General features: G+C 37.3%; 1 protein-coding gene across 1 annotated transcript in view; it reads right to left on the bottom strand.

The window, feature by feature from the left end:
• Positions 1-14,648, bottom strand: part of JAK2 (Janus kinase 2) — a 737,012-nt gene extending 722,364 nt beyond the window's left edge. Inside the window, exon 1 of the mRNA XM_053702553.1 lies at positions 14,006-14,648. The gene's annotated coding sequence lies outside the window, so the exon portion shown is untranslated. The remainder of the gene's footprint in view (positions 1-14,005) is intronic.
• Between the last annotated feature and the right edge of the window lie 3,984 nt (positions 14,649-18,632).

The following is an 18,632-nucleotide window of genomic DNA, read 5'->3' as shown; positions in this document are numbered from 1 at the left end:
TAACAGCTAGCTCCCAGTAATGCATTGCTGCTCCTGAGCCTACCTATGTATGCTTTTCAACAAAGGATACCAACAGAAGGAAGCAAATTAGATATTAGAAGTACATTAGAAAGTTGTTTAAAACTGTGTGCTCCATCTGACTTGCAAATGTTTTATTTTTACTTTGCTGTCCCTTTAATGTCAAAGAATAGTCATGTGTGTAAACCACTTAATTAAATGAATACTCAGTGTAATGTGTGTGTGGGGAGTGCTAGAGATGTATTAATAAAAACACAAGATCATGTACAAGACTGGATATTATATTTGGTAGTAAGATTCCAACCATTACTTTGATGACTCACTGACATATGTAAACAAGTGGCTGCGTGTGCCTCAATGAATGCAGCAGTAATGAAACGCTACTATGTTTCCCTGAATACAATGCTCAGAATCAGAAGCAAGTCACTGTACAAAATGCTGCTAAATCACAGGTTTATGTAAGTGAAGCCTATAGTATGTTTCACAAACAAAAGGAACACAGTGAACCAGCTTAGAGTGTACTTTGCAAGACAATTTAGTCTACTAAAAGTCTTACTGTGTATGCATCTGCACAAGCCCTATGTAAACATTGCTACTTTTTCTTTCGGTCTTGAGCCTAACTATACGAAAAATTGTGTATATATATGTGTGTATATGTGTGTGTGTGTGTGTGTGTGTGTGTGTGTAATATATATATATATATATATAATAAAAAAAGGGACAGGGGCTACTGTGCTGGGGAAAAAATAATTAGTTTAGGTTTAAATTTATGATTTAGATGTCCAGTTCTGTGTAGCAGCCCATGGAACCTTAGGTACGAGTCTGAGTGATTTCATGTTTTATCCAAAAAATTGTAATGTTAAAATGAATCTTCTAAAGCCATAACTGAAAACAGGCTGTGCATTGTACTTACTACATCCTGTGCTAAACTGAAGGATATAAGACTAGGTGCCAGTTTACCATTCAGTGCACTAATTTTTGGCTGCAAGGATGGTGAGGATATATAGCAGTGCCTACAAGCTACCTGCTTGACACAGGGCTCTTGGCACTCTCAGTATGGCAGAAGTTTAGACATAAACAAGTTCTTTATCTATATGAAAAACCTTTTGCGTCAGTAACCAAACCACAAAACCCCAGAGATACTTCCTTTTAACCCCTTCACCGAAACGTGCAAATCTTAGAGCACTTACGGCACCCACTGAAGCAGCTATTGTTTTCTGAAACATGCAATCTATTAAACAGATGGAACGCAAATAATATTACTATAAAAAAACAAATACTATATATACCTCAAGACTAGCTTTTTTTGTCGTTCAGTGACCACATCACTTGAATAAAATTAAAGGTAGCCCATGCCTTACAAAAGTCTGTCCACCCCTGATATACAACATTAAAGTGACACCTAAACAGCACACGTCCAATTTTGAGGAGTTCTGGTGACATGATATATTTATGTGGTGAATGGGTGATAAGCACATAGCTTAAAGGGACAGTACACTGTAAAATTGTTTTTCCATTAATGTATTTTAAATGACTTTTTAAATGTCCAACTGCAGAGTATAAAATATTTGAGAAATTCCATTTCCATGCTTATTTGTGTATATGAAGCAGTTGATTTTGTGCTTTGAAACCACAGCCTATTACAATGGGTTGAACTTAAAGGTGATATCAGATCTCATTATGTTCTTTGTGTAAACAGACTTGCTTCCATATCTTTTATTTGGCTGGAACACCAAAGCTCAATACATAGAGTGAACAACGGAAAATTATCATTTTTCTACTTAACTATCCTGCATATACTCCAGTATTAATTTGTTCAGTGTAGGTGGCGATACCACAGGCTAAATCAGCTATTTGAAATGCTGAAATAGGAGTAAAGGAGCTACTTGTAACCAATTTAATACACTCTAGCAGGTTAAAAGGATCATTGGGAATAATTTAAAGGGGAGAATTTTTTTGGGTGAACTGTCCCTTTAAAAGGAGTTGGGTCCCACAATTTAAATAAGGGTTTAATATCCTTAAAGCTGTCAAATGGTTGTCATGGTGATAATCACCAAACCACATTCTGTTGTGCTGTTGGTGTCAGGGAACTTAGAACCTTGTTTTGTTTTTTGAGAAAATAAAAATGCAGGTATCTAAATAAATAGATTTTTTATATCTTATATAGGATGTTTTTTGCAGCAAGTACTTTGTGTTGGTTTTGTTTTGTTTTGTTTTTTCCTACCTATTTTCTGCATAAGCTGCAAAGTGAGAGAAAAAAATATGACAATGTTAACTAAGTAAAATGTATTGAATAATATAGGTATAGAAAGGTTTGGTGTTTTAAAAGGTGAACTGTGGAACCATAAATAGTATGTTTAAAAGATTTAGGAAATGAGGACTCCTATGATGTTGTCAAACACAAAAAAAAACAACCAAAAAACAACAACATTTTAAGTATTAAAAGGGACAGTGTCCTGTAAAAATGTTCTCTTTTTTGATGTGTTCCCAATAATCCATTTTACCTGCTGGAGTGTATTAAGTTGTTTAAATATAGTTCCTTTACATTTTTTTCCCTATGAAATAGCTGCTTTTGCATTTTAAAAACCTCCACCTATGCTAAAAATGTCAGTACAGTAATACTGGCTATAAAAATATGTAAACAAGACATATCAGTGGAAGGAGGGAGAGAGCGCAGTGAGAGAGAGAGAAGCCCTCTAAAATGTGTTACTTTATCATGCAATTTATTTCCAATAATCAATTTGAATTAATAATCTTTTTAAAATCCATTATTTCTGAGACACTATTTCACTGAGCATGTGCAAGAGTTTCCAGTGTATATATTTACATATACGTCTTTACATTTGTCACACACACACAAAAAATACAGCTCTTTTCAAATTCATAATGCTATTGCATTTGGTGGCTTTTTCTCACATTTGGGTATCTTTGCAAACTTATTTTCTAAAAATGCTGAATCAAACAAGGTATAATTTGTGAAAGAACCATTAAGAAAAAAGAATAAAAAAGTTTCTTTAGCGCAGACATGTGAAATAGCTCAACTCTAGCCTCTCTGGGGGGGGGGGGGAGAGGAACTAAAACAATGTTTATATGTATTTTATAACCAAAACAGACATAATAAATAATGAATGTATATTGCAATGTTGTTTTATTTCCTTAAATAAATATTTGAATTAAAAAAAGATTAAATGTTGAGCTTAATGTCACTTTAAGGGGACACTCAGCATACAACTTTATACAATGTACATAATAGATTTTATAAAGTAAATATGAATGACTGCCAGTATTTTTCTTTTAGGCAAATCAGGTGATACAGCATATGATTAGCTGTATTATCAACCTATTCAAAAATTAAAAACTTTACAAAAAGGGATGACAAGTAAACACACATAAGGGGAGCTACTAGGTATTGCAAAACACAATCAACAAGTGGCACTTTGCTGAAATATAGATAAAGAAGAGGGTAGTAAAGATGAGAAACAAAACTGAAACAACTATGAAATGTAAATGTGTTTTTGTTTACATAATTAGAAACAGAATTCCAACTTAAAGGGAGAGTAAAGTAAAACTTAAACTATAATGATTCCGATAAAGCATGTATTATTAAACAACTATCCAATATACTTATAACATTTGCTTTATTCTGTTGATATCCTTTGTTTAAAAAAAAAAAAACATACCTAGGTAGGCTCAGGAGCAGCAATGCAATATTGGGAGCTAGCTGCTCATTGTTGGCTGCACATATATGCTTTTTGCCATTGGCTCACCCAATGTATTAAAGGGACACTAAACCCAAACATATTGTTTCATGATTTAGGAAAAGAATACAATTTTAAATAACAATCCAATTTACTTTATTATCTAATTTGCTTCATTCTTTAGATATCCTTTGTTGAAGAAATAGCAATGCACATGGGTGAGCCAATGACAAGAAGCATCTATGTGCATCTACTGAGCATATCTAGGTATGCTTTCCCGCAAAGAATATCAAGAGAATGGAGCAAATTAGATAATAGAAGTAAATTAGAAAGTTGTTTAAAATTGCATGCTCTTTCTAAACAATGAAAGAAAAAAATTGGGTTTTATGCCCCTTTAAGCTATCTCCTAGTAGTGCATTGCTGCTCCTTCAACACAGGATATCAGGAGAGTTAAAGGGATATGAAACCCAATCTTTTATTCACTGATTTAGATAGAGCGTGCAAGATAAGCAGGGACGTATATGCTTCGGATCCTGTCCATTTCTGGAGCACTATATGGCAGCAGTTTTGCAAGAATGTTATCCCTTTGCAAGAGCACTAGGTGGCAGCACTATTTCCTGCCATGTAGTAGTTCATATCCCTTTATGGAAATTTGATACTAGAAGTAAATAGGAAAGTTGTTTTAAAATTGTATGCGCTTTCTGAAAGTTTGATTTTTTGGGGTTCATGTCCCTTTAATCCTTACCAAATCCAATTTAATGAAGCAAAACTACTTGGCCAAATCTATGTAAAATTATATATATATCTATCTATCAAATTATATATAACCTCAAAAACCGCCCTAGATAATTCAAGAGGTTTCTTTTGTAACTCATCAGCACCAGATTTGTTGCAGACCATAAACTGAAAAAAGCATCAGAAGTTCAGAATCAAACCAAGTCACAAATAAAGTTTCCTAATTAAAGTGAAAGTCAATCCTAGCGTTGTACAAACGCTAGGATTGACTATTGAAACAAATAAACTCCTTTATTTGTTTCAACTGATCGTAATTCTTAGCTGCTACAGCAGCCCACAGCTAAAAAGGTTTTTTGCTAAGGAGGTGACGTTTTCACCTCTTAGCCAATAGCCATGCGGTAAATCCGGCTTGGCGTCCATGGGAGCCGGATTTACCGCACGGCTATTGGCTAAGAGGTGAAAACGTCACCTCTTGGCAAAAAAAGTTTTAGCCGTGGGCTGCTGTAGCAGCTAAGAAGGGCGAACGGTTGAAACAAATAAAGAAGCTTTCTACATGAAGTATCTTATAAGACCATTCCTGATCACGCTTATTTGGATTGGAGAGGGGTCAACTTGGCATCACGATGATGCTGCCAGATGCTGAGTTTAGGTCCTTACTGAACTTCTTCCAGTCTCTCAAAGAAGAAACTCTGAGAAACGTATCAGATTTCGAAAGTTTTCTTGGCCTTCCAGTCCTTTTTTTGTCTATGACCTTTCCTGATTCTTTAAATTTCTTCATAACAGCATCTTGAGTATCCAGTTTGTTTGCCGATTTCCCTTTGAGAGTGGCCTTGCTGATGCAAAAGTATGATTTTATGTCTGTCAAATGATGTGATCTTTTGCATTTTAAACGGAATGATGTGATTGAAAGTTGGTCTTATTAGCAAGCTTCCAATGAAATCAACACATAACATATAGGTATATAATGCTCAAGCACTAGAAGTAAAAAACTATGGTTACTAATATTTCTTATGTCAATGCTGCTGTGCCTTTAAGGAGAATATTTAGTAGTTGGATGTACCAAATAGGTTTAGAATAAATATTGAGCATATAAATGAAGAATATAGATTAAAACAACAATTTATTAATTACTGAGGGTATTAACCTCACAAAAAAAGGCAAATTTAAAAATAGTGTTGCAACACTAAAAATTAAAAAGAGCTTGAAAAAAACTCCTAAAAAACAAATTGGACCAACATTTTACCAGTTATATTACCGATCACAATATTGTTTTCCCCGGACGAGACCAGGGAGATTGAAATTTGCCACCTTAGAGATGGCGAAAGGTTAGGAAAGTTGTTAAACACGGACTGCAGGTTCTCTTGTGAGAACCTGCAGTCGTAGGGGATCGAAAGGCTTGCGAAGCCTTTGATTAATCGACCCCTTAGGATTGCCACATTTTTTGTAAGAAAAATGGTGGTCATGCTCATTTGCATAATTTTGCATTAGTGATTACACAGCATAACTCAGAAGCTAAAGCTGTTATTACTGATTTTAATTGATCATTTGTTTATAATTAGATTTCAAAACACAAAGGAGAAGGATTCAGCATGAATCTTTATCTATTTTCGATTTATTCCATATTATCTATATTGGCCTAAACCTTAAAAATACTGACCTTGGCCTCGTTTCCACTGAGGTGGAAAAAAGATTTATCTCCATTAAAGTCTATGGAGAATTTTTATGTTACCACCAGATTCCAAACTTTACCACCTCGATGGAAATTAGCCTCTTGTAGGCGAAATACCGGCTGGGTGACAACCAGAGATACACTGCAAGCACATTCAGTGTAGAAACAACCACTAATTAGATAACAAAATACATTATGCAACACAGTTTTGAAAACACTGAGAACAAAAACAAAGATGGCAAACACCAGCAGCTTTGCCTCTTATTTTCTTTGTAGACCCAAAACAGAAAACTGAAAAAATTGATATTTGGTATTGTTTTTTACCTCTCTGTTATATTATCATGAAATACAAGGCTTTACAGAAGTCAATAACATTGGAAGAGTGATCAAAGTAAAAAATATACTTAAAAATAATAAAATATGAACACACGTCAAATAACATGTAATGGGAAAATTATCATGCAAAAAGTTGTTAATTTTATATATATATATATATATATATATATAATATATATATATATATATATATATATATATATATATATATATATATATATATATACATATACACACACACACACATACACATACTTGTACATATATACTGCAACTAACTATTTTCATAATCGGTCAATTATTTCTTTCGATTAATCGACTGATCGGATACAAAAAAAAATTCCAATATTAACAATAAAATCCATATACTGAGTGAGAAACTTTGTATTAAAATGCAAAAATGACAACAAGACCACATGCTCCTGGCTGAGACTGGCTCTCTTTTTGCAAGCTATTTTGCCTGCAGCAGACAAGAGGCGCTCAGATGGGGTTGAGGTGCTTGAGATGCAGAAGTAGGGTTTTGCCAAATTTTACCACGGCACAGGAACTCTTGGATCTTACCCTTGAAAAAGCTACATGGGCGTAGCTAAACATACGTCGGGTTTTGTATGTCAGTGACGTCACAGTGAAAGGGAGTTACATTGTATCATCTTGACTCTTTCGATACACCGCTTACCAAGAGTCTCAATCCGAAACCAACCTGCTTTCATGCTTTTGATACTTTGTATTTAAGAGTATGCACATACTATATCCCTGTGACTTCACACTGGCTGGTATATTTTATAGATTTTATGTATCGTTTTTATTAAATATTTGCTACTTTACCAAGTGTTCCTGTATTGCTGCATAGCTGACCGAGATTGCGATTCAATCTGAGCTGAGTGTCAGCTCTAAAAAGTGTGAGTATATATCTTTTAAAGACGATTCCCTATATTGTGTGTTTACGGTATCACACTATTCTACCTCTCTTTCGAGTTCTTATATATAGATATACATCGGATCTCCAGCTGTTTGGTTAGCTGATCCTGACAGCGTTGTGAATCAGGAATCGTGAGCTAACCTGCCTGTCAGAAGATAAGTAAATCCTCATAACCGACCTTTTTTTTTGGTGGCAGCTCACCACGTCCCAGCAAAACTGCCTGAGGTTTCACAACATTGTTTACAATAAATGTAATGAGTTACCGCACTTCCTTTAGTGGGGTCCAAGTGATTGTCATAGGGACAGTTCCATCAGGCTAGAAAATAAAGAAAATTCAAGAAAAACTTTAGTTTATTATGTTATCGTTCGTGCACAGTTTGTAGTGAGCGCATCACATATAACATAATGTATCCTCCATCAGTGCGGTCTACCCAACACAGTACTCTGTCCTTACATATCAGATTAACAGGGGATAGAGTAACAGAGGCTGTAAGCTAGCGTCAGTGAATGGATAGCTAGTCCTAGACAGTGCTACACAAATGGAGAGGGAGCTTTTTTTCCCTGAGCGTTCTTTCAATACTGTGTTGGGTAGACCGCACTGATGGAGGATACATTATGTTATATGTGATACCCTCACTACAAACTGTGCACGAACGATAACATAATAAAATAAAGTTTTTCTTGAATTTTCTTTATTTTCCAGCCTGATGGAACTGTCCCTGTGACAATCACTTGGACCCCACTAGAGGAAGGCGGCATGCGGGAACTCACTACATTTATTGTAAACAATGTTGTGACACATCAGGCAGTTCTGCTGGGAAGTGCTGAGCTGCCACCAAAGTAAAAGGTCGGTTATGAGGATTTACTTATCTTCTGACAGGCAGGTTAGCTCACGATTGTAATAGGTTAGAGGGCCAACTTTGCAATAAAACTACTACAGAAAGTTTCTCTGCAGAGTGATGTACGAGGAGCAGGTTGTGTTCAATACGGGTAACTGATTTGGAGAGTTTCGGGGGAATTCAAGGTCTAGAAAAGAGCTGCTGCACATTCATGTTAAAATCTTAGGATCATACAATTCTCTTTTTAACACCATTGCGACCACAGAACCTTTCTAGGGCTTTATTTCTGACATAAAGGGTCTATTTGCTGTAAGGAGGCGGCGGTTACAGGAGAAATGCAGCAAAGTGTCACTTTCATAAACACTTCTGTCTGGAGAAGTGTTTTGAATCGGCACCTCACACTCCAATTCTCTCACCTGATCAATTTGTCAGGGATAACTTTTTGGCCTCACAGTCTGTATCTTTACTAAATAAGAGCATATTTCCCCCTCCCTAGGTGACCAGCCACTCTATCCCCCGTCTCACTCACTGTACCTTCCCTTGGTATCAACCACTCGTGGGGACCTGTTAAAGTATTTGCATGTGCTTTACCAATCAGGCTACTGAAGGGGAACTTTTTCACAGCATTTTTGTTCCTGTGTGAAAAAGTTCCCCTCCAGTACAATAGGCGCATTGCGCATGTGCTAAATCCGATTACGTGGAAGATAGACAAATTACAGGGATCACAAGAAGATCATGATGTCACCGATGATGGAAAAGGGGCGGAGCCGACGGACATTTTTAAACTGCAGCGGCGCCAAAAGTGCTTTAACTTGAAAACTGAATATCTGTAAAAACTGGCTACATTTGTAAAAAACGATCTAAGAAAACGTTATCGATATAACCTAAAACTATTTTTGGGTTGAATGTCCCTTTAAGTGTAAATAACAAGCTTGGCACCATATCATGCAAAGCATAGTCCCAAACCACCTGATTTAATATAAAAAAAAAATCCAAATGATGACTCCTATTTTAGTTCAGGGTTGTACATAAGCTAGGAGTAGTTGTAAACTTATACTGTCCTGAAAAAGTGACAATGTAATCATACAATAGTTATCACTAATGTAGGTTTACAAAGGTGGACTGCCAGCTTGCAATGTCACAAGCCATTTTATCAAATCAGTAAATGAAGAGATAACCATTCATGAACATGGAGATGATAAACAGACCAATACTATAAATAAGAAATGTTTACACTAGGAATGACCATTCACACTTCGTAACACACATAACATACAAGCAAATGAACTAATCCCGTGCATCAAACATCTTATATGAAAATACACTACAATAAACTATTTTTTTTTTATCATGCAAATGAAAAAGTGCTATTTGGACATACCATTTTGTTTTTTCTGCTAAAAAGTAAATGCTGTTTAACCTGATTTTTAAACTAAAAGAAAAATAGTTCACTGACTAATGACGGATAAAGCTACCCCACTTCCACAGTTCTGTTTGTGTATAGTGACCCAGCCCACAAGCACAATAACCTAAAATATTATTTTTCAGCACAGGAACATTCATATAAAAAAATAGTAATACATTTTTAAATGGCCTATTTTAGATGTAATAAAGAAAACATTACTGTATTGTCCAGGCAGATTTAGTGCATCTTTAAAATCACATCTGGGCAGGAATATTGGGCTTTATTATAAAAAGAGAGAGAGATGCACTCAGCTGAGACAGAACAAAAGCTGGAAAAACTTCCATGCCATGTTCATTTTAGGGTGCCACTCAGGGTGCATACTCTTTTAGCACAATATTGGGCTTTATGCCCACATTTAATTGACAATCTGCTTTTCACTTTAAAACAAGCACATCTGTATCATTTTTTTTTATTATTATTATTTAAGGGGATACTTAATTGTTTTTCATTAAAGGGACAGTCTACAACAGATTTTTTATTGTTTTAAAAGATAGATAATCCCTTTATTACCCATTTCCCAGTTTTGCATAACCAACACAGTTATAATAATATACTTTTAACCTCTGTGATTATCTTGTATCTAAGCCTCTGCAAACTGCCCCTTTTTTCAGTTCTTTTGACAGACTTGCAGTCTAGCCAATCAGTGCCTGCTCCCAGATAACTTCTCATGCACGAGCATAGTGTTATCTATATGAAATATGTGAACTAACACCCTCTAGTGGTGAAAAACTGTTAAAATGCAATCTGAAAAGAGGTGGGCGTCAAGGTCTAAGAAATTAGCATATGAACCTCCTAGGTTAAGCTTTCAACTAAGAATACCAAGAGAACAGAGCAAAATTGGCGATAAAAGTAAATTGGAAAATTGTTTAAAATTACATGCTCTATCTGAATCATGAAAGTTTATTTTGGCCTAGACTGTCCCTTTAAATGTGTGTTACAGTTGTACTGTACGTTGCAGTTAAAGAAGTAAACGTATTAGGTTGTTTTTTTGTTTTTTACCACACTTGTGGTAGAAGCTACAAAACGTATGGTTTTACAGCTACAATGTAGCACTCCATTGATTATCAGACCTTTACTTTTCAAAAATGTGTCTGCACCAATATGGTGTTTTGTAACACTTACAAAGAATCAATTTGTTAGCCCCTCAAATGAATATTAAAGGGCCAGTAAACCTAGGAAATAATGTTATATAAGTCTGCACATAGTGCAGAATTATATGACATTAGCTTAGCTCCAGATTGAAAAAGTGAACAGTTAAAAAGATATCACACAAAGAAAAGAGAACACCGCTCTTGGCTCTACTGAGCGGGTCTGTTTTCTTCTGCTAAGCGCATCTGGGAATGCTGTCTAATCACAGCCGGCCCGATCGCGCTATTAAAATCAATGTAGCGCGCTCCCGCTACCAGACCAGAGCGGGAGCAAGCTACATTGATTTTAATAGCGCGATCGGGCGCACTGTGAATAGACAGTGTGCCCGTGATGCGCTTAGCAGAAGAAAACAGACCCGCTCAGTAGAGCCAAGAGCAGTGTTCTGTTTTCTTTGCGAGATATCATTTTAACTATTCATTTTTTAAATCTGGAGCTAAGCTAATGTCATATAATTCTGCACTTTGTTCATAATTATATAACATTATTTCCTAGGTTTACTGGCCCTTTAAGGAGTACATAAATGCTAAATAAAAGCATGTAATCAAAGCAAAGATTAACCAGAGAGTAAAATGGGAGGTGTATTTTTTACAAACATTATGTTAGTTGATTAAATATTGAAAGAGTAAATTAAAATTTTAGTTTCTACACAGTTTTTTAGTTTACATAAAGCAATGGGTGCTGCCATGTTAAAACCTAGGTTTCCCCTTATCTCTCTTTCAATGAGGACAATTAAGGATAGATATAAAACAGACAATACAGGGTCCAAAGGCTGAACTGTGCAAACAATGACATGTGAAATATGTAAATGTTAAAAGTATATTACAGGGCTTCCCCTGAGCCATTGTTTGTACATTTTATTCCCTTTTCTCTTTTTCCCTAATTGTCCTCATCAAAAGAGAGAGAAATTAAGAAAACTAGGTTTCAACATGGCAGCACCCATTACTTTATTGAAAGTAGACTTGGAAATACTACACATTTTCAGATGGATTTTAAATGGACATTAAAAAAGGTTTCTAGTAAAAGCTATAGCTGTTACAAAAGTGTATTTAAGTATGCAACGTGCACCAGCATTTTAAACCCAGCACTTGCTCTGAGAGCCTAAGGTGCTTGTCAAATCATGAAATTACTCAATTTGTTGATAGCTGATATGATACCGGCCCCACTGGCTCCCTGAGCAGCTACAGTACTTACAATGCTAATGCACTGAGAATATCTAGCTGTGCTTCACATTCACGTACAGAGAAAAATGTAAACACTAAAACAGTGATAACTTTTACTAGAAGCATTTTTGCCAACACATGTATGTTGCAAATATGTTTCTAGTCAAAGATGTAATTCATCTATGTGCATTTATATATTGCCTGGAATGTCCCATTTAAATGACAGTAAAAGGGGACAAAATGAATAATGAAACTATATCACAAACATTTTTTACTACGGATTGGTGTCCCTATAAATGCAGCACAAGGCTGATTTTATAGCCCTTGGCTATGATCCTACACGATTAAACTTCCTCTCCCCATCTGCAACAAAATTAGAATGCCATCTGTTCAGTAGGCAGCTGAAATGGGGGGAAATGTGTCTCTCATGTCCTATGGACTCATGCCTGTCATCTCATTAATGTGCATGTTTCCAATTTGTGCGTATAATGTTGGGAACATTTATTAAACTGCTGGCTGACAAGTTCTCAAGTAGGAAACCTGTCCACCCACAATTGCCACTTGCAACACAGCATCATTCGGCAAAATTTAAGATTGTGCAAGAGCTTTCTAGTACAACTCCGGCCCCTGCTCCCACACAACTGAAGGAGTTTGGTCTATATACCTCTGAGGTAGTGGAGTGGATAAGAAGCAGGGACTGATTCTTAAAAGGACCATGAAACTCACAAGACATCGTTTTCATGTCACATACACAAATCAGCTTTACTCTTTTAAATGAAGCAGCAGAGCAAGCACGTACATTGCAGGAGCTGCTGCAAATGCTTTCTCCATAGATCATGTAAAATATTAGCATCGAAATACAGTAGGCAAAAGTGTGCTCTATTCATTCTCTCTAAAGTATTCTTTATGCAGATGATTTACACGAGCACTTTGCTGCGATACCACACTATCCAATTAACTATCCCCATCTGCAACAAAGTACCAAAACCCAAGTGATTCATTTGTGCAGCGGCAGCTGAAATTGTTAAAAGTGTCCCTTTTCTATACTACGGACTTATTCCTGCTATCTCTAGAATTATCAAATGTGGGTTTCTAGGTCTGTCTTTAAGGGGACCTATACACCAATTTTGATATAAAATATGCACAGATTCTGATTATAAACATTTAGTATAAAACCGTTTAAAAACTTACTTGGAAGCTCCTAGTTTAGCACTGTTGATGAGGTTAGTCTGGGACACCCACTGAAAGGGGCAGGGGAAACAGGAAGAGATGACACTCCCCCCTCCCCGCATATGAAAAAGACAGATAACATAAAAAAAGAGTCTGTAAAAGCATGTATACATCTGACACTGTGGGGCTTAGTTGGGAGTCTGAAAATCAGCACAATGTTCTTAAAAAAAAATAAGCAAAACTATATATTTTTACAAAAACACTCTCAGATGAGCTAAATAAAAGGATCATCTACAAAACATGTATGCAAAGAAAAATCTAGTGTACAATGTCCTTTTAAGTCTATGCAGGTTTGTGACATTTGTGGAAGAATAGGCAAAACTATAGGTAGCTACAGCACTACCAGCTTGCAGTTTGTTTAGAGAGAAATGTAACAAATGTTATAAAGTTTTCTCACTTTCCCTGTGAATAAACAAAGAAACAAAATCTACTATGGTTCTTTATTTGAGAATATATAGTAACAAGACAGTATTATGTTAAAAAAAAACATGTCTTAACATATATTGTGGTTTTTCACACACTTTATTAAAAAGCATTTGTAGGGAAAGAAATATAGGTAGCTAAAAACAAAATGCTATTGATTGTGAAAGTGTAAGTTCCACTAAAGTGAGAAAGAACTTTAAAAAGGAGCAGATCAGCAGGTTCAGCCCAAGAGGAAGAAATGCTCAGTATTGCATGTCATGAATATGACCATATTTAGGTGTTTCCACAAATAACGAAAACAATACATTTATTTAAACAGAATATTTCATTTTCATAAATGATTCTGTGCACATACTGTACTTACCCTGAAGATCAGCGTCCCCAAAGAATGTCACTTCTTCGGCGGTCTCTTGGAGCGACCAGTTACCATCCCTTACTGTCTCTTGCAGCAAATGAAAGTGTTCTTAGCGGTCACTCAGTGTTTAAATGAACCGTATTCCATAAGTTATGATGGGGTCTCTGCGTCTGTCACCCAGCATTTGTATCACATCTCTGACTTTAACAGACGTTAGTTGTTTAATGTCCTCAATGATTATGTCAGGCACCTTGCTGTCCCCTGATGTCTCAGTGTATCAGCCCCTTTGCCCACGGTACCCCTAAAGTGAGTGCAGGAAGTCCCTTCTTCTCTCCTGGCTGTATATCGCCAGCAGGGGGTGTGGTCCTCAGCCGATTCCAGCACAAGCTCTTCCCTCTAGGTTGTGCTGCTGCTGGCCTACTCCAGACACTTCTAACCACATATATCAGTAAGAATGTAGTGCGGCTACACTGCCAAATCACCCCGTTACAGTAAAACAGTCAATATCCCCAACACAGTTCCTGTAACCCTCTCACTCATGCACCAGCGCACAACTGCTGATCCCTCCCCTTCCTCTCACAGCCGCTCAGCCCTGTTATTACTTAAGGTGGATTTGCACAGTTACTTCATAGTTAAAGAAACGCAAACACGGTTCTGAAAAAACGTTTTATGGGTGTTCATTTGTTAAACTCACATTTGTTACCAGTTTTGTGTTTTGCAATTACTTTGCTGGTGCAGGGAAGTCACTTAGTGTAATGCTCATGCATCTGATTCCATGTGACGACGTCTTGGAGTATTCAAGAGTGCTGGGTGCGCATGCATTTAAAATGTCATGTTCATGGTCCTTCAAAATCACCTTTCTTTGTTGTTCATGACGTTTTACATTTTAAATGAATCATTTAAAAAGTAATTATGATAAAAATAATAATACTTTTGAGCCATGTCCCTGTATGTACACCACCAGTTTTAGACTTTCAGCTGGGGAGCAACTTACTCCAAATGTACTCTGAGATCCAAACTTTTTAATTAATATTTCTTGAAAAATAAAATGATCAAAAAGTACTATCTTCCCCATCTATACGTCACAATCTTCTCTGTCTGGCACTTTGGTTTGTTTTTATATGTTCTGCAAACATTAGTCTATATTTATTTTCAACAGATCCTTCTCCGTCTCTTTTGCCTCTGTCTGTTGGAGTACCTCAAGGTTCTGTCCTGGGTCCTCTACTCTTCTCTATTTACACTTCTTCACTGGGTAAACTCATCAACAGCTATGGCTTCAACTATCACCTCTATGCTGATGATACCCAGATCTACCTTTCCACCCCTGCACTCTCTCCTTCTGTCAATTCTCACATCAGCGACTGCTTATCTGGCATTTCCTCCTGGATGGCCTCTCCCCACCTAAAAATAAACATGTCCAAGACCAAACTACTTCTAATCCCCCCCCCCCCTCTAACTCTACTCCAGTTTCTATTTTTTCCATCACTGTTGGCGGCACCACTATCTCCCCATCACACAAGGTCTGCTGCCTCAGAGTCACACTTGACTCAAATCTGTCCTTCATTCCCCACATCCAATTGCTCTCTTCATCCTGCCGCAACCACCTACAGAATATCTCAAAAATGTGTCCGTTTCTGAGTGCTAAGCTAATCCACTCCCTGGTAATTTCCCGACTTGACTACTGTAATAACTTTCTATCTGGCCTCCCTCTCTCCCGCCTCTCTCCCCTTCAATCCATCCTAAATGCATCTGCCAGGCTAATCCACCTCTCTCAACGCTCTGTTTCTGCTGCACCTCTCTGTAAGTCCCTTCACTGGCTCCCCATTCACAGCAGAATTCAATTCAAAATTCTCACCCTGACCAACAAAGTCCTCACCAATGCTGCCCCACCTTACCTGTCCTCACTCATTAACAAATATATTCCAGCCCGCCCCCTAAGATCCAACAATGACCTGCTTCTTGCGTCCTCTACCATCACATCCTCTCAGGCTAGACTACAGGACTTCTCTCGTGCAGCACCAACCCTCTGAGATGCACTTCCTAGAGCTGTCTGAGATGCATTTCCTCTCCTCCTTTAAACGTTCCCTAAATACCTTTTTGTTCAAGGAAGCTTATCACCCGACTCAATAAAAAATTTACTTCACTTACCTAACAGTTGCCCTCTATCTCCTCACTAATATCATTCTCACCTTTTCAGTCCCCACCTCCTGCTTCCCTTCCTCCTACCCATCTAGATAGTAAGTTCCCACACAAATAGGGCCCTCAATTCCCCCTGTATTTGTCTGTAAAATTTTGTCTCTTATTGTATTGTTTCTCCGTTTTATTTTTATCCTTGTACCCATGGGCAGCAGAATCTGTTGGCGCTTTATAAATAAAGAATAATAAATAAAATAATAAATAATAAACAACAAATATTACCTTTATGATTAGGGTTGCCAGCTGTCCTTCAACAAAATACTGGACAGCCAGCAGATAGCACCCACCTGAAGTTAGACACTTTTTCGTTATTTGTTATTCATTATTCAAAATCTTATGGGGATTTCCATGTTAGATAAAAACAAAGAAAAAATATGAAAAATAATCTTTGTGCCACTTAATGACTACTACCCAACCATACCCCTGACTGAGCATAACAAAATAATATCAAAGTTACGAATCTAACTTGGGGATTAGACCCCTCAGTAGCCCCCTGAATGCACTGCCCCTATCCACTCTCATAGGCTATACCTATATCATATAAACACCTGCCCTACAAAAACTAGGCTTTGTGTCACTTAGTGACTACTACACAAGTATACCCAATACTGAGCATAATCAAATGACACCAAAGTCAAGACCCTAACTTGGGGATAGGACCGCTCAAGAGCCCCCTGAATGCACTGCCCCTATCCACTCTAACAGGTGATAATGCAAATACATACATCATATAAACATCTGCCCTATAGAAACGAGGCTTTGTGTCACTTAGTGACTATTATCCAAGTAACCCCCAGAGAGAGCAGAATCCAATTACATCAAAGTTAGGACCCTAACTTGGGGATAAGACCCTGCAAGAGCTCCCTAAATGCACTGCCCCTGTCCACTCTCATAGGTGATACATAGATCATAAAAGCACCTGACCTACAATTCTAGGCTTTGTGACACTTAGTGACTACTACACAAGTATACCCCATACTAAGCATAATCAAATTACACCAAAGTTAAGACCCTTACTTGGGGTTAGGACTACACCAGAGCCTCCCTAAATGCACTGCCCCTATCCACTCTCATAAGTGATAATGCAAATGCACACATCATATAAACATCTGCCCTACAAAAACTAGGCTTTGTGTCACTTAGTGACTACTATACAAGTAAACACCAGAGAGAGCAGAATCCAATGACACCAAAGTTAAGACCTTAACTTGGGGATAGGACTGTTCAAGAGCCCCCTAAATGCACTGCCCCTGTCCATTCTCATAGTTGATAGTACAAATGCACACAGCATATAAACATCTGCCGTATAAAAACTTGGCTTTGTGTCACTTAGTGACTACTATCCAAGTAAACCCCAGAGAGAGCAGAATCCAATGACATCAAACTTAGGACTCTGGCGGGGTCCTATCCCAAGTTAGGGTCCTAAGTTTGATTTCATTGGATTCTGCTCTCTCTGGGGTTTACTTGGATAGTAGTCATTAAGTGACACAAAGCCAAGTTTTTATAGGGCAGATGTTTATATGTTGTGTGCATTTGTATTATCAACTATGAGAATGGACAGGGGCAGTGCATTCAGGGGGCTCTAGTTTATACTAGGCTTTGTGTAACTTAATGACTACTACCCAAGTATACTACAGACTGAGCAGAATCAAAAGACACCAAAGTTAAGACCCTAACTTAGGGATAGGAACCCTCAAGAGCCTCCTGAATGCACTGCCCCTATCCACTCTTATAGGTAATAATGCAAATGCACACATCATATAAACATCTGCCCTATAAAAACTAGGCTTTTTGTCACTTAGTGACTACTATCCAAGTAAACCCCAGAGAGAGCAGAATCCAGTGACAATCAAACTTAGGGCCCTAACTTGGGGCTAGGACCCTGCAAGAATACTCAAGTATATCGCAGACTGAGTAGAATCCAATGACACTAAAGTTAAGACCCTAACTTGGGGTTAGGACCCCTCAAGAGCCTCCTGAATGCACTGCTTCTATCCACTCTCATAGGTGATACTGTAAATACATACATCATATAAGCACCTGCCCTATAAAAACTAGGCTGTTGTCACTTAATGATTACTACCCAAGTATACCTCAGACTAAGTAGAATCGAATGACACTAAATTTAAGACCCTAACTTGGGAATAGGACCCCTCAAAAGTCCCCTGAATGCACTGCTTCCATCCACTCTCATAGATGATAATACAAATGACACATCATATAGACATCTGCCCTATAAAAACTAGGCTTTGTGTCACTTAGTGACTACTATCCTGGTAAACCCCAGAGAGAACAGAATCCATTGACATAAAAGTTAGGACCCTAACTTATGTATAGAGAAGATGTTTATATGATGTACAGTATGTATTTGCATTATCACTTAGAGTGGATAGAAGCAGTGCATTCAGGGTACTCTTGAGGGGTTCTATCCCCAAGGTAG

Source organism: Bombina bombina, chromosome 2, assembly GCF_027579735.1.
Source record: "Bombina bombina isolate aBomBom1 chromosome 2, aBomBom1.pri, whole genome shotgun sequence".
NCBI classification, from domain to species: Eukaryota; Metazoa; Chordata; class Amphibia; order Anura; family Bombinatoridae; genus Bombina; species Bombina bombina.
This window is presented reverse-complemented; position numbering and strand designations above follow the sequence as displayed.